Source organism: Centruroides vittatus, unplaced genomic scaffold (genome assembly GCF_030686945.1).
Source record: "Centruroides vittatus isolate TY-2023 unplaced genomic scaffold, ASM3068694v2 scaffold_435, whole genome shotgun sequence".
In the NCBI taxonomy this organism is placed as follows: domain Eukaryota; kingdom Metazoa; phylum Arthropoda; class Arachnida; order Scorpiones; family Buthidae; genus Centruroides; species Centruroides vittatus.
Genome location: NW_027122708.1, coordinates 7,528,775 through 7,551,269, shown reverse-complemented (window position 1 = coordinate 7,551,269; position 22,495 = coordinate 7,528,775). Strand labels below are relative to the sequence as shown.

Sequence of the window (22,495 nt, the reverse complement as noted above, 5' to 3'; positions counted from 1 at the left end):
GACGTCATACTCCTCCAAAATAAGTTCCAAGTTTGATGTTGAAAAAAGTAATTGGTGACTGGATGAAACTTTTCGTGATACATCGCAAACGGAGTAACGGAAATGGCCACGAGGCATGAATCGAGTCGCAATTGAAAATATCAATTTTGGATTTCGTGACATGCCTATACTTCTGGAATAAAATATTCTTCTTCTATCTCGGACGTAGACATGCGGAAATTTTTGACGTCCTGGCTACTTTTCGTATTATGGTGAACATGGGTTGGCATGCGGTTCATACCGAATCAACATTCCTCGCTTCGACAAACAAATATTTTGCAATATTAGAAAAGATTTCGAATTACGAATACGTCAAAACTCGGCTATTTTTCGAGCTGTCCAAACCAATTTATTTTTCTGTCACGGTATAGATAGACCATCTACCTATTTAAGGGACGTCAGAAAAATTTCCTACCTGTTCGACTTTGTGCATTCCCTAACCGAGGTTCGCCTGGAGTTTGGATCGTTAGGTAGTGGTTCTATGTGCTCCGTCTTTCGATAAAAATTTCCGTTCTGTGGCTAAACCCAGATTGGAAACGGTCTATCATCGAAAGTATACATCTGGCACCAGATGTCTTGTATGTGCCGGGTCCAGACAGAAATAACAGGATTGCTCACAAACAGACCTATCAGTAAATGGTTTCTAACCATCTGGGCACAATCGTCCGTTTACATTGTCACTCGAGCACGACAACCCTCACAATACTCTCTTAAGGTAAACTGATGACCGCCCAAAATTGTAAACAATGATGTTTACTCCACTAATCAAATAATTATTCTCTATATGAAGTTTCCTGTTGTTTTTCGTGAAAAGTGTGACGTATGCATTTATTATTTTTTCAAAAAAGGCAATTAAGCTATCTTAATCGAAAGATTAAATTTTATTTATCGGTCGGATCCATCTTAATTGCAACAAATATTCCGGATCGGTAATAAAGTCCGATAACTGCCCCGACCAGACTATATCAATCGATAAGTTTGTCTCGAGCAGACCCGATTAGTTACAAACCTTTACTCGAACTTACAACTTTGAAATTATTCAGATCAATTGGTGCTCTGTCCCACTGATGGGTGCCATTTGCTATTGACGTCATCACCTCTGCTAAAGATCGATGATAATACTAGACATAGATAATCGATCGCACAGTTATTTCGGCCTCCAAATAGTTGGTTAACATCGCTAAAAATACCACTATCTGAAAATTCTTAGCAGTTTTTTAAATTAACTTTCAAAAGTGTCGACTAACAATTATATTTAGAAGTTTTCGCACAAAATCTGCGATATTTGTTAGATTTTGAAATGTAGTCGGTCATAATAGAATATTACAGTTTGCTTTCGCTATTCTTTATCCCTTATTTAAAGCTGTTTTTCATGATATTGAGAGGATTAAATGAAATATACTATTTTTTATATAATTTTGAGATTGTCGAAAACGGGATCAAATCAAAACATTAAAAAAACTCATCTTTCTATGCCTGTATAAGCAATAATTCAGATACGCTGGCCCACATACAACAGTATTAGCCATTGGATCGCTTTCTATCTTCGGTGGGACAAGCAATGACTGATATTTGCTCTTTTGATCTGTCCTTATCAGCACTACCTTTTTCATCGGCTATTTCCATTCTACCCTAGTCGGAGCATTAAATCGGCTAGTTTTTGGCCTCACTTATTGAGCGACTAACTGTGCCCCCTTTATTAACCCAAGCAGTGATAAGGTGGTGCTCCTGTTATCAGTTTGTTAGCTGCCGCTAGGCTGGAATAATGCCGTGCATCCCCGACGGAGTCGACACAAGCTAGGGACCCGAGTCGTTTCCATAGTAACAACATCCCACAGCCGCTACCTACAACTGGTTTATCACTATTTAATAGCCATTTTGAACGATCGTTTTTGTAAAAATTACGCCGAGTTTTCGTTGCAAGTCGAGCAGGCAACGTTGTAAAAGAAGTGGAAAGTTAGGAAACGACTAAACATTTGCCCGTTTCCCATCCCATTTACGAGTTCTGTTTAACCAACAGGTACCTTTAAAAAAGAGCCCTTTCTTCATTTAAATTACACCCAAGATCTACAACGAATTATATACGTATAGTCAGATTTAACTTCTATGAGTGGTCTAATTCATTAGGGTGATAAAGGGGAATCGTGTATAAGTAAAAATAAATCATAAATTTTCGACTAAAGATTTCGACTATCGATAGTTTGTTCTGAGGATTTGAAACATAAGCCGCTTTTAGTTCCCATACAAAGAAGATGGGAATGGCTTTGTTAACAACCCCATATCCGCCGAGAAATATCTAAAGCTCCTGACAATTTTTACGAAAAACTTAAAACTTTAGTCTTCTACACCTTAAATAAATATCTAACTCACAACTTTGTAACTATTTTGTCATAACTACTTCAATCTGTTATTTAGTTAAGAACTTATCTAAAGACGAACAGCACTTAATCCGATTATACAGATCTTCCGAGGATCCAAGAAAATTTTTATACAGGCAATGTTATAAACTGCCACAATGACAGATAACGACCGAACCATCGGTAACTTTATCAGCGAATTGTAAACTTTATTATTAATATTATTCAAAAACCTTAATCGGATTTCTACTAGACATGTGTATTAAAATTACAAACTTTAATTATAGAGTGCTAACATTACTTAATAAGATTTAAAAACAGGAATATCGAATTGATGTTACGTCCTCGTTTGCACGCAGTTTTTCTCATCCGAGACGGACATTCAATGTTCTTCTACCTGTTAAATACTACCAGAACCAATCTCTGGAAAGTTAACAACTTCAACCTAGTCTATATTGATTATAAAACACTGGACCGGAAACAGGAAGTCTGGGCTTCTATATATCCCTCTTGATGTTTATTTGCTAGACTCTATTTTCTTTTTTCATGTAGCGCAGAACTAAATATTTACCTTTCATCCAGGTGACTCGAGTGTGATATTAATCTACATCCAATCAGAAAGTCTCGCTCTTCCACACGATAAAACTCTCGAAATGAGATTTTTCTTGAAAGACTACGACTCGAGAAGATATGCAAATATTCTCCGAAGCTTACACTATTTATTTATTCAGATAACCATGTGTATGGAATAAAAATTCTGACTACACACTCTAATTCCATAGTTCGATATCTTTGAAAATATGAAAGAATCTCGCTTTATCTCAGAAACTATTTCAAATCGATTATACCCCTTTCACGCTATCACGGATGCGTGTCTACCTTCCAACGTTTCCGCATTTTCATTATCAATTAATTAGGTCTATACACTAGATATATATTGTGATGCGGAAATGTCGTAACTAAACCCAAATAAATCGAAAACCGATCTAATTTTCTACGTTGATAATGAAATGGAAGTAAAAAGGTACAGCGGTGCTTAAATCTAATTAAGCTATTTTTAAGCTGTATTAACGTCGTTTCTTTTGGGAGTTTTAAAGATCAAAAAAGCAAAGTTTATCAGAGTCAAGTTGGTACACGTGTTGGAGGAAAGGTGAACATCTGGATTCGATATCGTTTAGCGACTGGGAATTGGATGGAGTGAAAATAGAAATTTCTACTTTATCCACCGATCGTTGGCGTGGTTTATTTTCCGAAGATGTTTCTTATTTTTCTACCTTTTAAAATAATTTTATAAAGAAAATTTATATAAAAATTCTTAATGTATATTATTGTAACATGGTTGCGTAATGCAGAGTTGATTAAGAATCCGAAAATTTGGTAACTTTTTTGAATTTAGTTAAAAGTTTTATAGAGAATTTTGCCAGTTGGCAGAAGTTCAATCCTCTATATAGACTTTCTCAACTGTCTGCAAGGACCAAGCTTTAGGCCTGGAGGAACAATTTTTAAGAACTACAGTCCTTGAAATGTCCTCTAAATGACTGTTGCAAACTTTGTGAAAAGAAAAAAATATATATAGTTAAGGACTGACTGCAACTTTCGGAAACAAGCGAATCTGTGTATCTTTTTTCTGAAATTATCAGTCCTTTGTTCTTATTTCTTCCGCTAGCTGGAAATGGAAATATAGAATAAAGCTTCCAGTCATCAATCATCGTTGAGCTTACCTTAGAGTGGGTCTTCGTGACACTGTATATCAATAAGGAGAGTCCGGTTTTGATTTGATTGTCTGACTAACAACTTTTCCAGACAATACTTCTCTGTACTGTACGCTCGCACTTTTCAATTAGATAATTTGTTAATTAAATGCAAAATTAAACTAATAAGTAACGGAGTTTTGACATTATTAACAAAATAAAAACGACCATCGATTTTCTTTAGTCGAGAAATGCAGTTTTGCCAGTTTGTAAACTGAAGAAACAAATAAATATTTTGAAAAAATACCTCTATATCAATTCTAGAAAGGAGAGATTTGTATGACTTATTTTAAAGTTTATTTCTAACTACTTATAAAATTAGTAAAATTTAAATATCACCGGACAAATTGGATTTAAAAAATCCGGAAAATAAATAATTGAGGTATGAAAAACTGTTATTTTGAATTCGAGAGTTTAAATTACGGTAGGAGCATAAACATTACCTCTTAGCAACAATAAAAGAATGAGAAATTCGGTTATAAAACGTAAAATTGATAGAGGCAGTCTTTTCCCCAGCAGGAAGCCATCGGTTTTGGCTGTCAGAGAGTAAGCATGATGAATACGACAGACTGCTTTTCACATCATCCGGACGATTTTAAAGGGGGAATTGTCCGACAGATAAGAAAGACCACTGTGCCTTCATCCTCCCGGGAGCTGCAGGATAGCGGCATATTAGGTTATCTCCGGTTATAGGGCATTGACTGCGGTAGGCTGTAGCCAGATAAGTTGGATATATCCGAGGGAAGACGCTAAGATTTCGTTTTTCGATGGATGCTCCTTTGTATTAATTGTATTATCTTCTCCGAACGGGTTGGCTTCACGCTCGACTCGTTCCGAAACCAGTTGCCTCTGGAATATAAATCTTTTAAAATGCGTATTGGTAATGAGAATTCGGTCATCAATTTCAGATATTCAGATGGAGTCAATTTCTGACAAAGGGAATCGTTTTGCTTGCGTCATCGCTTCGGTTAGTCACAGTCGATTTGAGAATTTCTGTTTTATTTCTTCGAGCCACTTATAATTGCGAGTCGCAAATGTAGTAGCGAAAGGTTCTATCAGTGGACGCAATTATCGTTAAGTTCCGTCGAGTTGTCGTCGGTAAGAATTAATGACTTTGACAACAATTAGACATTCGATGAAGTTACTCCTGAACGTTGTACGGTCATCAGATATATTTGAAAAGACTACATTAAAATTCGAACGCAGCCAAAATCTTGTCGAGCGGAAATTTCTTGCAAATCTCAACCTTACTTTTGTTAATTTCGTTTGCTTTTTTCCATCGGGTTTAGTCATTAATAAAGTCATCATCGGGCGAAGATTACAGAAATTTTGTTTAAGGTTAGAATCGCTATCGCCTGTTGCACTACTTCTAACGATTTGATAACGGAGTGATTGATGATGCGATTGTGTAGCCTACAGATACACGGCGAGAGAAAGGGGAAACGGCAAAGACGGGAAAGAAGTTTCCAATGAAGAAAGTTGAATTTTTTCGGCTGAAAAATTATTGCAATTGTTTTTTTCTTCGCGCCATCTCACGTCTGGCTTTTAATACCTCCTTCGGTGGAGAAAATGATTTGTTCCGAGAAGTAATTGGTATTTAGTACGCATGCGTTCATTTCACGCGCTGATACCAATTTTAGCTGATTCCGTCTCTTTTGCATCCCCTTTCCCCTTTCCTTAACACTTTGGTGGTAGGGAGGCAAATTAGTCATCTGGTCCACAGTCGTTCCAGCTTTAGCTGTTAATGCCGAAGCTGCTTCGGTGTAATAAATCAAGGAAGAAAATGAATGATGTCCTCGTCTGTCCGTCGGGCTCGCTATGCGGGTTCAAGACCTTCGAATTGATGGATTAGTGAGGACGGTATTGCATCGATGTTGGCGCCTTTCTATGGCCACTCTGCTAGATGCCGGACCCATTAGCCTGTCTGACGAAAGTAAATCTTATTCGCTATCCAATAGTTTCTGCACAATACCTTGGCAGGATTTGCTTTCCTGTCATACGCTACACTTGCTCAATATGAGATAATGCGCCACTAAAATCTTCAGAATTATAGAAAATTGACAGCTGTTCGAATCGGTCGGTAAAGATTTTTTGCTGCATCGGCGATTCTTGTCATGGCGGATAACTTTGCTCCATTAACAAAAATTTCAATCTCTTATCGCTTTCGGGACGACAAAATGCAGTTAAATAGCTTTAATTTTGGTCATATTTAAATGCCTACGAATTGGAATACGTAGAATTGAATTCTTTGAAATAAAAGCGATCGATTATACCCTTCATATATTTGATTAAACGATGTAGTAAAACATTGATAAAGGGCGGTGGAAAATAAATTACATTCTGGCGCATTTATTTATTCGCTGGAGCAAAAAGTAGAATTTTAGCGTAATAAATTGCTTATAATTAGTTAACTCAAAAGAGTAATCTTATTAGCAGAATTAGATTTCCCAGATAACTTTATTTAAGAAAAAGTATAAATAATACACGTAAGGAAATACTTTGATAAATAGAAAACACTTTACGACTACAAAAAGCTGTTTACAAAATTTTGGTAAAAAGACAATTCATTATCTCGACTGAATTTTTTCTTTTTTTTTCCACTCTTAAAAGCGAATAGCGTTGAGTTATACATAGAAAAGAGAGAATTTGTTTAAAAACTGCTGCGATTCTGCTCTTTTATCGTGATTAGTAAACTTTACAAACTATGATAAAAAGTGGAGAGCGGCATTTGACTTAATACTCATTGGATAATTTGTTAAGAAAAGACCGAAGCCTGTGTTAGAAGAAACTGGTTGTACTGTTCTTATTTATACAAATAGAAAACTAGCAGAGAAAGGATTATGCGAAAACTTTGTAGTCATAGATATGGAAAGTTTTAGGACATAGCGAAGAAGATTACCTTAATGGTGCGGCTCTATCCCCGTTTCTCGGGAACTACTAATTGGTTTCGTAATCCCATCCGCCCTGGGAAATAACACTTTACCTTTTGTAGTAGAATAAACATGAGGATGAATGATGATCAAAGAGAACTCCGGAATTAGATGGATTGCTGGCAACTTTGGTTAACTCGATATTGTTACTTCTTCGAACAATTCTGATATAGAATTTTGAAATAGATGCGATGTTCCGTTCTAATTATCACCGCTAATTATCGCATTTTTCAACAATATGATTTAAGATTTATCCTCATTTCATTCATTTTTTTCCTCTCGGTTATCTTTCGTTTCCATGCAGCGCTTTGTTGTCGTCGACTGATAGCTCCGGTATATTCACTAGCAGTAAAGCAACATAATTATATTTCTCTATCAAATTTTTCGTTTAAATTCCAAAAAATAACTAAACCAATTTTTTGATAACGCTTTCGCCTTGTTTTCAAAAATTAATTTTAATTAAAATCGAATCTGTTTCTTTATTCGCTCGATTTAAACATTTACTATCATTTGTTCAAATTTTCAAATTGATTTTTATCTTGTGAGTAGGAAGAAAAATTCAAAAACAACTTAATAAAGAGAGAAAAATCTTTTCAAAATAACTCCATTACAAATTAAATACTTTATAATAGAAAAACATAATTATATTCTGAGGAAAATTATCTTGTTTATTTATTCTGACAGAATTTATGAGAAAGTTTAAAAGAAACACGATCCACGAGAATTGCCGACTTCAAATCGCTAATAACTTTATATGCAATTGCATCTATTTAGACAAAATTTAAATTTCTATCAAAAGAAAAAGAAATTAATTTTGATATATTACAACTGGCAGCGTCGTATGACAATATTTTAAATTTTAGTATACAAAAAATTAATATTTTTTAATCGGCATTATTTAATTATTTAATTGCATTAAAATTACAGTTTAATGGATATTAATTAATTTTATTATATAATCTACAATCAAGATAATGCATAGAAATAATTCTATACTAATGAATACGATTTTAAGTGGGATTAATATTTATACTCTTACTAATCTTGCCTGATTAAGAGACGATGTTGCTTCTTGTCAATGAAAGACATAATAAATCATAGACATATGTTTTATATTTTATTATTTTTATAGGTAAGTAGTATTTGGCCGTACTGTTTTTGTTTCGTGTTCGGTCTGAAGTCAGACAAAGGCAAATTCATAGAATTTGAATTATTTAAATCTAGAAAATTTCCGTAGGAATTTATTTAAAGAGTCGAGTATATGACAGCTGTATTTCACTTTTGTAAATTCTTTTATGTGATAAAACTGTGACCTATTTTAGAAAACAAATAAGCTCTTCCCTCTTATTCTATTCGATGATTTATATATTTGATCTTAATTCCCATAGCAAGTTGTTATAATTCCAAACACTTCTATAGCAGTCCCCTTGTTTATTTTCGAGTCACTAATCAGATTTATTTGCCTATTGTTGCATTGTATATTTGGATCAACAAATTTTCATATCGCTAAGAATTTTCTCAATCATCTAAAACGTTATTTCTAATTTTTTCTTTTCCTTTCTTTTTTATATATTAGTAAAGTTAAGATTAATGACGCCTACTCGTCCCCATTTATTATAATTTTAATTCCAAACTTTATTTTTGTAAGTTAAGGCACGCGAGGCGGAATAATTTGGAAAATATGAAAAATATTTGTGAATGTGCTCAGACTAATTTTGATCCGATTTCATGGAAATCAGCAGTTAGGAAACTGAAAAAAATATCAGTTTAGGCAATTTTCTTTCTTTGGAAATAAATTTTGTCGATTTGCGGGTTTAAATAAGGCGTTAGATGCGGAGTGAACGGAATTTCATCTCACATGTCATCTATGGTTACTGATAAACAGCCAACGAAACTGATGCACACACGCATCAATTCCCAGCACTAACTGAATGTAATTTAGAATTCCATCGTAGTCAGTTGTGCAACAACCAGTCGTCCGATGATGGCAAAAAGGAAATGAGGCGTTAAGACTGCACAAAAGAAATCCGAGTGTTGCTAGAACGATGTAAATGCATGGTATGGAATGGCTTCTTTCCATATTCAGGACGGTAGTTTCAGTACCTCCCACGAGAGTTCCACTCCATTTTCTCCAAACTTAATCACTCCGCGCTCTATTCTGCTTCTTTTTGATCGGAGCTCTTTTTAGCCTGTAACCCGAAAATGTTGAACGGAGCGGGTGGAGTTGATGGACCACTACCTTCCTCGGTTAGGGGGTCTCCCATTTCCTCTTCCCTAGACAATCTGCTTTCAGACGAAAATTCCTAGTTTGCTACATTGAACTTCAATCAGTCACCGCTCACTGGCAGGCCGCTCCGAGTAGAAGGTGAAGCCAAAACGTGCAGAAGAACGCTTTCCCTTGAAGTTGAATGCAATTATTTGATCTTCTTACCATGCCCAGTTGCTCAGATTGGTTAGTCAGTTGCTCGTTTATAGAGAAGAATAGAACCCCGATGTAATAAAGGGATAACGGAAATGACCTCGAGAGACTTCTTCTAATGGGCTAAGAACGAATTAAGAATAGTTAGAATAAGGATAATGCAATTTTTAAAAGAAAATAAGTAAAAATTTTATTTTGCCTTAATTTAATTTATTTTATTTTTTAAATAACTGTAAAAACAAATTTTTAAACATATACCGGTATATACAAAATTATTTCTTTTATAATTTGTTAAAAGTAATTAATATCACAATTTTGGAAACGCAATTAACTTATAACTAATGCTCCTTGGAATTTACTTCCTTCTTCCATTTTGCCGCTCTTACAATCACGATAATCATTATTCTCTTGTGAGAATTTTGTCATTGCACCACAATTCAGCTACTTCCCTTCTTGTCAATTCCCTTCTTCGTCGATTCCTTTCATTAGCACTTAATTATCTGTGGTTTTCTTCCATTTTCGTCTTCACAATTTCCTTCAAGGTATTCAAACGACTTCTCTAGGAAATTATTCCAAGTTTTGTAAACAAATATTCTCTATTATCAAGAAACAAACATATGTTTATAAATATAGTATTTACTCTATACTGTGGATCACTTATTTATAATAATGTCATAGAATATTATTTAATCCAGTAATTCACGAACTGTCGTCTAACGGATCCCCAAGGATTCACGAATTACTTTATTTACAGTGGAATTATTAATCGACAATAATCGGGGAGATCCTCGGGCACGGAAAGGACAAGCAACCGCTAATTTAATCCATTCATTCATTTTTTTTAAAGTAAAAAGTATTACGAAAGTAAAAGATTAAAAAAGATTTTCAGTTAATCTTAAAATATTTTCTCTCGTTATTCTCACTTTTCTGTAATTAATATTAATAAAAATCTGACGAGTAGCATCGTATCCTAACTTTTAATTAGATGACTAAGAGACGGTTAAGTTGTTTTCGACATTTATATAGATAATCAGATTAGAAGAATTCTTATAAGTTGCAAAGCGTTAATTAAGTGTAATTCTATCGAATTGCTTTCACGAAGTTGAGTCGAGTGAAGTAACTCAGAAGTTAGAAAAACAAAAAGCGTAGAGCTGTACACGAGCCATGAGTTACGAGACACATCGTTATAGGCTATAAAAGAAAACGGTGGGGCAAGGTTGTCTAGGACAACGGTCAGACTCGCAGTCGAAAGTACGACATTGGCTAAAATAAATCTTCGAAAGCGCACGTAAATGCCTTCTTGGTCGTGTGTTTGCCTGTTGATCTAAACCTCACTCGCAGCTCTAACAGTTTGCTGGACGAAAAACGATGCGAGTTTGGTAATAGAATTTCAAAATGGCGGCGGCTTAAAATTAAAAAAAAATAAAATAAAATAAAATAAATGCAGCCGGTATTTTAAATAGGTGTATATTCTTGTATTTATCATTATTTTTATGTCAATTTGAATGCAATGATTAGAATTGGAGCTTGGAATGTTGCTAGATTTTCTAAATCGACTAGTTTTCTGCCTTAGGAGATTTAACGTTTATATGGATGTTGACTGCAACATTTCTTACCTTGGAATCATGGACGACTTACGTTGGTATTAAGGACGTTATGACATTGGTTGATTGGATGTTACTATAGCAACGCTGAGCATGTGACTGTAGGCTCCGCCTTCCGGCAACTTGTTGGAAATCTCGCAGGTCTTCCTGGCTGATGCACCATTTACTTTGCAGCTCATTTCGTTCGCAGTTTGTTGAAATTTCCAACTTAAAAAACAAGAAATATTTGCGACTTTATACGATATATTTTTAATCAAAATAGTTTTATGCCTTTCATTTTTTATATCGAGAATTTCTTTCCTAATGGCTGAGATAGAGCGTAATCAATGAACTTAGGTATTCGAAATATTATTAAATAAGCATGTTTTTTTTAATCTATAAATTTAATTTTATTATTATAAATTATTTACCGATATCAAATTTCTTAATTATAATTTTTCCATTAAAATATATTAATTTTGTTTCGTCGAGAATAATTGATGGTAATTTGAACGATTACGTAATCGGAGCGGTACGTCACTAAATAACATTTAAAATTTAGTTTTTTTTTAAATTCCATCAAAAGCTATTTTCCTTTGCTAATTTGACTGTAAATACGTTTTCAAATTTGTAAATACAAAGATTAATTACAGTTGATGATAGTGACGGGAGAGAGACACGGTCTTTTTTCCTTTTTCTAATCCCTAATCAGAATGTGTTGACTGAGGATGATAATTTCAAAATTTATAAATGAATAAATTTGTGATTATTTTATAAATTAGTTTATTATAATAATGTAAATTAATAAAGATGAATAAGGGAGGAAAGAATTGTTGCAAAGTACTTTCAGCATGCAGAAAATTCATACGATAATACAAGGACATTAAATAGGACATTTTTCAAATGGATCCGAGTATCCTTGGGAGGTTGTCTTCTAGATATTTCATTTCGCCCGCTGCTTTCTGACACTTCGCGTTAGTGCTACCATCGAAAGAAACAATTTCAGTTGTCACTTGGGACATTACCGACCACATCACGAACTAACAGCACGTCTCAAATATAGTGTTCTTCGCCATTTTTCTCTCAATTCCTCCTTGATACAGAATGGACACTTTTATTGGCCTACTGTTGATTAACGAGGTGTATTTGAACGTCCTTTTCGTATATATTTGAGGACAATATGGTTTGTAAATTATACAGAGAGTTAGATTGTAGCCCAAATGAAATATTTTTAGAAAATAAAATTTATAAGCACGTTTATTTTTAAACATTTCGATTTCGAATAAAAGTATCTCGTATACTAATAATTATCACCTCTTACAAATCTAATTTAAATGCAATTTTCATCAAGTAGCCTTATGAAATACGTGTTTTATGGTAATTATTAATTCTTTTTCGTACAGAATTACATTTTATTTATTGGTTTCTTGGTATAATAATGAATTTCATTTGCAGAAGAATTGTATCGTTTGTTTCAAATATTCAAATTTATTACGCCTTATTATTATACTTTTAAAAAATTCAATATTGAAAACTAAAGTTGTAAATAATTATTATTTGAATGAAATAAAATTAATTAGTAGTACTGTACAGTGCATCTTATAAGTTTAAAACTAGCATTATTAAAGCTTGTTTTTACTTTTTAAAAATTTAAAAAGTATATTATTTAATTATAAAAAACAAGATCTTCCTAATTTATCTATCATGTTTATATTTATTATTATTTTTAAAAAATATTCCCCTCAGATATTAATTTTAAATTATAAAACGTGAAAGAAACTACTTCCAATTAAGGTAACAGCATCAAATATATTTCATTTGTACTTTTATCGATTGGACAATTTATATTTGGTAAAATGAAATTCACTTTGATTCGTGTTTTCTACATAATATTGTGACTTTACAATTTGCTAAATATAACTTGTCAATTAACCTAATAAATATTTTAAAAAGCATAAATTATTATTACGCTTTAACGAAGATAAGAGATAGTGATTTAATCTTGAAATTGGAAATTATATTATCGAGAATAAGGAAATCTCAGGCGAATTTCGAATATATGATTTGTGAAAATGTCGTGAACAAATCTGGGAAATGTCGAAATAAATCTCATAGGAAAGACGGCAATAGTGCCATTACCTACGTAGCCAATATAAACACGCTAAAATGTAATAATGCAGTTATATTAAAGTGAAATATAGGAAAGATGATATAAACGAATAAATCTAAAAAAGAAAAAGAAAAATTACAAGGATATAAAAAGTAAAGATTATATACAGTATACCGGCAACAGTAATTTGTAAAATATGTTTAGAGATTTAATACATCGCGCAGTGGAATTTTGTTTTTATTTTTCATTTGTTTTTTTTTTTTCTCACGATTCTGAATAATTTTCTTACAATTGATGATATCAGAATTTCATACGAAAGATCGTTCTATACAAAATTCTCATTGTTCTGTTGCTTCACATTGTTGATTCGTCGATCTTCTTGGAGGTCAGTTTTCAATCTTTACAATCGTTACAAGACTTCCAAATTTCTTTTTATTATTCTTTGTTTGTTTGTTTGCATGTTTTTTTGGATTGAGAATGTCTGAAAACAACTTGCGTTTGAAAAATATTTCGATAGATTCTTAATCAAATATTATATGGATTTTTCAAAAGAAAACAAATGAAGATGCATTCTTGTAAACAAGAAGAAATAATATTTCTGCGATTCAATATGAGAATATCCCTGTATTTGTCAGTTTGGTTTGCATTACTGCCTTCGAAATTTGGAATTACTACGCTCGCTGCTAGTGTCGTAGAAATTGATATTGAAATTTTATATCTAAATTCATAGTTATTTCTTATTAGCTTCTGTACATACTCTGTATCTAGTTTACGCACAGTTAATCTGCATACTGTATATACGTTATTACCTGTACAGTACATATGTTAGTGCTATTTGAGATCTGTAACATAGCACTTCCAACTTGTATTCCTCTGTAATATTCTTGTTATTGTTGTTGTATTTTTTACTGAACATTTCTTTATAAAACACCCTCGCGGGAAGCCCATGTTTCCCAATCCTTTTTTCATCCCCTTTCTTTTTTCACCCCACCTCTTCTTCCTCACCCCATCTTCCCCCTTTTCCATAACACAGATTGTACCAAAGAGTGATACCTGTCTTATTACTACTACTGCTACTACTATTAGCTTTTGTATTTAGTTGAATAAATTGTTTTTAATTTTTAAAATAATTTAAATTTTAAATTTTTTGAAATTTCTTTTAGCAATCGTGTATAATGCTACATGTAAAAATAATTATGCAAATTTTATTTTGTTTGCTGTATGAACAATAAACAAACAATTTGTTCAGATTCTGATATGTTTCAATGTTCGTTCGGCATTTTCTTTTTCTTATTTGTTTTTAGATGAAAGTTAAATGTGTTTAATATGCAATAGGCATCGAATAGGCTATATATATATATATATATACACCATTATTCAGTTATATAGTGTATTCGATCGTTGTGAGAATTTGTAATACCGCTTCAAAAATTAATTTTTTTCCGAATAAATTTATTTCTACAGTTTATTCACTAAAATTAATTTAAAATATTTTAAACAAGTTTAAAGAACTTTCAATAAATTAACGAAGTTTTGTATTTTAAAATAAGTAAAAGTAATTTATAATCATTTTTATTTTACAAATCCGTTTATCTGCGAAATGAAAGCAATTGTAATTATTATGTTTTGCTACTATTATGGATTTTAGAACAATACAAAATAAGTTAGCATTTATACTTATAAATACTATTTTGCATTTTTTAAATCAATTTACATTGTATAAATAGTGTTTAAACTGAATTTATAGTATATTTACACTTTAAATATTGAATTTAAATTTCACATTAATTACATTAATGCATATTTTATATACTAAACTAGCTTATATTTATAAATATAAATTTAGTTTATTTAATGAATCAAATAAATCAAAATAAGTTTTGATACTATTTCGAAAATATTTTTATGATGCAATGTTTTAAAGTATACTCGTAAAATTAGTTACAGTTTATATCAATTCAATTTACTTTAACCTTCTTACTTAAGCTTTATTAGTATCTTTCGCCTTTATAGTTTATCGTGTAAGTATATTTTTATTGAAGAAATTAAAATATTTTATGATATATTCGTATTCTTTTTCTATTGTTGTTCTCTGAGAGTATCAAATTTCAACTTGGTAACCTCTTTGGATTTGACTGAAAATTTTATTTCGTCAGAGAATTTAATATTCTGCTTTGGTTGAAATAAAAAAAAAACAAAATCGCTTTTCATGAAATTAGATATAAGAAGATATCAGCCAAAATTCAAACTTTATAGTTATTGTAACTTTAGTCTCAAATTCCAGTAACATCAGGAAATTTAACATTCAAATTTGGGCCTAACGCATAAAATGTGATTTCAGAGGTTTAGTTATCGACATTCGTTTCGTTAAATTATTTAAATTTGTTCTGATTCGATAGATCCGTAACTCTGGATAAGAATTTCAATTTTTTGTATGCTACGCATTATTTCAATAGACAGTAATTGTATTGCGATATATCTCCGAATAAATTTAAGTCTGAAATTAAAAGCAATAAATAAACTGAATTTTAGAAGAATTTTTAGTAAATTTATTAATTTGATACTATTAAAATTATCTCTAAGATGAATTTTGGAATAAATAATTTGTATATCTCTTAAAGAAAAATATGGTTTATCTGTCGAAATAATTTTACTCTGTTTAAATAGAAACTGTCGACGATATTTTCCAAAGAATTTAGTATTTAATATATATATATATAATATAAAAGATAAATCTTTTAACTATGACATATGAGAGAATTGAATCTCTCTTTATAATCAAGAATTCCCATTTGATTAGCATTTAGCGGCATATGACTTTATCTAATAATTTTTAATCCCTCGGGCCGATTTCAATCAAATTTAGCAGAGAAGCAAAGCACCAAAACGTTCATACGTGTGCGAGATAGGAACCCTTTCAAGCGAAAATTCCTCTTTAATATCTTTTTGCCCCTGGGACGATTTGGAATAAATTTGGCAGAAGGATGGACCCAAAAACTAGCTAGTGGCAGACTGCTCTAGGCAATCGGTTATTACTAACTCACCCAAAGAAATCGAACTTTGAAAAATAAAAATTCACAGAAAATTTATTTCAAGTTTCCTCACTACAATGAAGTTATTCAATATTATGAATATTTTATATAAATAAGGGATGTAAAATAATCATCATTCAATAATTCTAATAATAAAAACCAATTTCAGTCAAAATCCGTAAAGTTATTTTTTTGAATAATCATTTATATTTATAATTTGTATATTTTAGCATTGGAGAAATTGTCGATGAATAATGGTTTGAATGATTTTCTTGAAGGATGAAAACTTTGAGACGTCTAAAGATAAATTTCTCATATTACTGGTTTAGAATAATAATAATAATAATAATAATAATCAAATTTTTCTGTAATTTTATCATTTTAAAATTCTCTTTCATCTATTCTTTTCTTAATTTAAATATTTCAATTTAAATATATAAAGATTTAAAAATCTCACCGTTTATTACTACTTTATTTTTTCTGGATTATACAATCAATTTTAATAACTGAAACTTTTTAATTCGAATTTCTCCAAGTTTCTCTGCTGGTGTAATGAAAATTCCGGAATCCATCGCCTCCTTTTTAATGTTTATTTACTTCATTCTCTATTTGATATTTATTGAAAATTGGCTCTTTACTGCATTTGCAAAATCGACACTTTTACAAGAAACATTAAAATATGCAAATGTACAAATTACACAAATTAAACTACATTTTAAACATAAAGTTTGTCAATACACTGGCAGAACCTTTTATGATCTGTTATGAATGAATACCAAAAGTTGAGAATTTCAGGAATTTGTCGACGAAAATAAAATTTCAAATAAAAGTATTTCAAAATATTTTCGGTAAATAAAGTACTTCTCAAATTATTTAATAAACTTGAAAATTGTTGAAGTTTGGGTTTATCTTCGCCTCACAAATGATAAGTCCAGAGGAATCGTGGATCAAAGACTTTCAGAACATTTTTTTCAGCAGCATTTAAAAGAGATTCTCGTAGTTCGTAAGCAACGTTTTATAAACACGGTTTATGTTGGAAAATGACGTAGATATAAAGTATTTATGAAGAGTTATCTTTACAGATAAAAATAATACATCATATACCTGTATGTATAATACATCATAGCAGACATCACATTATTTTACGGATGAAGGAAACAGTAAGCATATCCATCTCATTCGATCAACTGAAGAAAAACAAATTCATAAAGTCCGGAATTTATGAAGAAGTATTTGTAAAACATACTTAATCTAAAAATCCGGCGATAAGAATATTTTATTGTAGTTTTTAGACAAGAACATTAATGGAAATAGACAGGCACCTGGCGAGTAAAGCATATTTATCCGGTAGAAACGAGCCAGATAGGTTTTATGCTTCATAAAAACAGGTCGGACGAGAGATGAAGTTTCGAAATATATCGATATCGGAAAGTTTACAAATCAGATTTACTTGAAAATTCTTAATTGAAATTTTTTTCCAAGGAAGATCGATGTGATCGAGAAGAGAAACCGATATCAGAACAAAGAGGTTTTCTTTATTCTTTGTGTACTTAGCTGTTTGTTGAAAGTCGCAGAAAAGAAATTGAATGTATTGTTGACAAGCGGGATGAAGAAGGAAGAAAGCAAATTTGCGTGAGACCATCTCGGACGAGCGCAGCAACTTTTGATGAATGCAGCTTAGGCAGTTGGTCATTAATCAGTTCCCATTCTCTCCATACATCACCTGATGGTATAGTAAGATTCCTCCCGGGAAGCACGCCCAGTTAATCCGGCAGACTGTGATGGATTGCCGGTACAAAGCTTAGCAACATCCCAGGGCGCACAGGTTGTCGCTTGCTGATGCCAACAGGTGTCAACGTTGCCATGGCGACAGAGAATGCGCTGTTGCATCCCGTCTCTCCCGCTAAGTCGTCGCATTTATTACAGAACGGGGTTCTAGACATTGCACGCTTGAACAACTAGGAATTGGAAGGATGGCAACAGGCGAAGTTGAGAAAGCAAGCAACGTATTATAGAAGTGATGTATCAGTGGTGAATTGTGGTGATGCTCAGCCAAGCATGACTTTCCTTCTTAGATATTAATACTCGGTTTTGGATTCAGTTTTCCACATACACTTCTAATATTAAGGTTGAATTTTGTGAAAGTTTTTAGAAAATGAAATACAGTTCCTTGCCCATTTGTTTTCCGGTTGTTGTTCGAATGATTTTCTTATTCTAAATATAATTCTCGGTCTTTTATTTTTTTATGTATTTTTATGAGATATTATTTAAATCATTACGCAGTTTGCCTGTAAATGCAGTTTTCAGCTAGATATTAAAAGCCAACTGCATCCACATCCGTAAATTCACTTTTACGAGCCATATTTTTATATCGTTCGTATCAAAAAACGGATATTTCGTTTCTTATTCACATTTATAATGTGAAGAAAAGGTTAAGTAAGTTCTAAACTGTCGTTGTTTTTAACTACTTTGTATTTATTTGAATCAAAATTGCAAAATTTCTTTTCTGATAGTTACTACTAAATGAAGTTTTTAACTTGGAAATAAAACTAGCAAAATTACTGTGAATTATTTGCGCAATAACCCGCATACAAAATACAAATATTATAGAATAACGAAGTTTTTGAAACCAATTTTACATCAGCAATTTTTATTTGCTTCAATATTAACACGACGAGACGTGCGATAGAATTGTTAGAATTGATATTAGTTTGTGCCAAGGACATAAATTGTATCAATTTTAGAATAGAAATATAGTGTATTCAACGAAATAAAATGGTCATAAAAAATGATTAGATGCTGGATTGTAAATATAACGGATATTACATTTACAATCTAGTATCAGAATGAAAATTATCATTAAATTCTATAGTAAAGTAATTCTACAGCACAGTTCCTCATGATGATTGTGTATAGTACAGTACAGTATACTCTTTTTGATTCCATAAGGAATCATACATAAGAAATATAAGCATGAAATTATTTTATACATTTATTAATAATTAAGGTTTAAATTAATTTTACTTATTATTAATAAATAATAATTATGTTTAAAAATGTAATTTTTTTTTTCTACGCTAAACCAAAGGCCTATTGACAGTTTATAAGATATCCTACATTATTTTAATGGTTAGAATCATTTATTTTGTACTGTTTGTAAGTTTAAAATTAATTCTGAACAATAAAAAAATTTCATTATCCATAAAAATTTAAATTCATAATTACAATAAAGCTTCAATTATTCGGTTAGTCCGCTTATCCGGAGAGCCGAAGCTCCAATTAATTCGGAAAATTTGAGTTTTACTATACTTAAAAGTTTACTCATAAAAAATTATTTTGCAAAATCTTATATTTGTTATAATCTGAAAAGTACACTTCAGAATACTATTTTATTGATAGCAAGGAATTGTTAATGTTTATTGTTTAAACTTTAAATTTTAGATTCAAAATTATTGTAGCTATAAAATATGTTGACGTAAAAAAAATATAAATATGCAAATATTCTTATATATTAATGTACTGTACAAAATAATAAAATTTATTCCTAAATTACAACTCAATCTTTTAACCCATTTTGCAACATATTATTTATCCAAGTAGACTAGTAAACAGGAAAGAAGAACCGTATTTTATGAATTTATATGAGTAAAATATTTATATGAAACTTATAAATGATTATACTTTAAAAGAATTTATTTATAAACAAATATATTTTCAGTAAAATATTTTTACTTTTCTATTTATTCAGTGATTGTCGAGTTAATTTTTTAAATAGAATCTAATTATTTGTGTTGATATTTATGCTATATTGCACGCCAACAAAATTTTTAATTTTACCTAATAGAAAAAAGTTAATGATTTATTGCTCATGTTTATACATTTTGCTACATTACAAAGCTGCATTTCATTCGAACTGCAATTCTTTATTTTATATTATTAAAGAATTTCACTTTTATATTTGAATTTATTGCAATAAATCAATATTATCTTATCAATTATCCGACTATTTTTTTTTTGCTTAAAGAATTATTTCAAGCTTTTTTTCCTTATTAGACGAACTTTAAAAACAACGAATACAGGATTAACATCCGTTGATTTGGTTAGATTAAACTAGCTTTAAATTATATTATCTAATAAATTGTTATGAAATTTATATTATATTAAATTATCTCGAATTAAAAAAACTTATTATTACAAAAGTTTGTATATAAAGTGATCAGTCGTATTAAAATGTTGCGTTGATTCAGAAGATTATTTCTTGTAACCTATTATTTATTTATTTTTACAAATATTTTAAGCTATTCACTTTGATACCTATTCATAAATTAATGAAAATGAGCTTACATTGCTTTTCTCTTGCATTTTTAAACAATATTCATATCATAAAATTTCAAATAAATAAATGAGAAATATAGAAGTAAAGTATATAATTATAGGTTAATTATATTTAATTTCGCATTTTATGTTATACATTAAAATTGAACTTATTTATTCGAAATTAAAACTTTAAAAATATTCCGAATATCACGTCTTATTTATGCACCGAATAATTTTCAGTAATTGTTTTTACTTAAATTATAATTGTATTTGCGAAAATAAATTTCCTTTGTCTCATCCATCATTTAAATTGCATTTTAAAATCAAAATTAAATAGGTTTTCGAATGTAATTGACTCTGACAGAAAGCGTGATAATATTAAGTTTTATTAAAGAAAAACAATGCCAGAGTTAAGCTGGATTATTTCTTTCAGGGTTCCAATAACTACCCTTTTTTTCCGTTTGCCGCTTATTCTGTCTTTGGTTGATTGCAAAACTTCTTTCATGGAAACTAATTTTCTTTACAGTTCTTTTATTAGCGATTATCTGCTGTAAATTGATATAGACCGACTCTAATTAACGCTTGATCATGCTAAGAGATAATAGCTGAATATGTTTGGAGATAAGTGAAAACTAACACAAGTTTACCACTCGGTGTGAATCTTTTATTTCTACTATGCCATCGGGTATTTTACAAATTAGAAAGAACTCTTGCTAAACCTAAATGAGATCGTAGCAATATTATGCGAGAGAGTATCAATTTGTTTTTTTCTTCTTTCTTCTATACCAAACAATTATCTTCTTGGTTCTTACAAAATAAATTCGGTTTATTATGAACAGAGGAAAGATAATTCCTACAGCATTTTTTAATTGAAGTTTATTAAATTCTTCTTCCTTTGTTAATTATGTAAACAATAATAAGATTCGCGACATTAAAGAATTCTTTACAAAGCTTTTATTGATATTTTCTAAACCCCATCACGTAAAAGTAATATAGTCATAATGGTTAAAACAAATTTTTCGATAATTAAAAAATCGCTATAAAGTTTTAATTGACATTTCTTTCAAATTAAAAATAATTTTTGGCGCATACCTTAGAATTAATTTCCGATTTCATATCGTTGCGTCTTAATTATCGATTTAATGAGAAAGGAATAAATTTTAATTCACAATTTTGAATTTTCCGACAATGCCTATAGGCCTTAGATATTAGACGCAAATTATATTGAAGTAATTTTAGTCATGCATTATTGATGCTTCCATCAGAGGATTCTGACACAATATGAATGCCACATTCATTTTCTCATAATATTACCTGATGCGATATCTTTTTAGACAGAAATATTCTAAAAATATCTGTAAGAAAGAAGTTTCTATCATCTTTGGGAATAATTTTAATTTCATTAAAGCTTTCCACTTTGGAAATTGTTCAAATAAGCGTTAAAATTAATCAAATATTTAATGAAAAGTTTTATTCCTTTATATTTTTAGTATATAATTTTTTTTAATTAAGTTATTTAATTATGAATATTTAAAATTAAATATTTTAATTGTATTTAAATACCTTTATTTATTAAAATTGAATATTATTACAGCTTACAGGTACAGTACAGTACATGTTAAATTATCTTTATATAATAAATATAATCAATATTTGTAATAGTTTCGTGTTAAAATCTACATTATTATTATTGAAATTTAGTAGAATTAACATTTTAAAATTTGATAAAATAGAGAATAAAATTCGCGTTTTAAAATTTTAATGTCTCGGTAAACAATTTAAATTTGAAAATATACGCCCGTTACGTAAGTTTATCCAATTAATCAATAAATTCATTGAAATTTTTATGAATTTAAATAAAAATTTGAAGATTCCGGAAAGAGAGAGAATAATTAGAATGAAATTAAATATTTATTTAATTTTTTGAATATTTTTTTTTAAAAAAACATTTATTAAT

General features: G+C 30.5%; 1 protein-coding gene across 1 annotated transcript in view; it reads left to right on the top strand.

Annotated features, from left to right (window-relative positions):
• The window catches only part of LOC136989063 (CUGBP Elav-like family member 4), a 263,922-nt gene that overhangs the window by 90,724 nt on the left and 150,703 nt on the right, over positions 1–22,495 (top strand).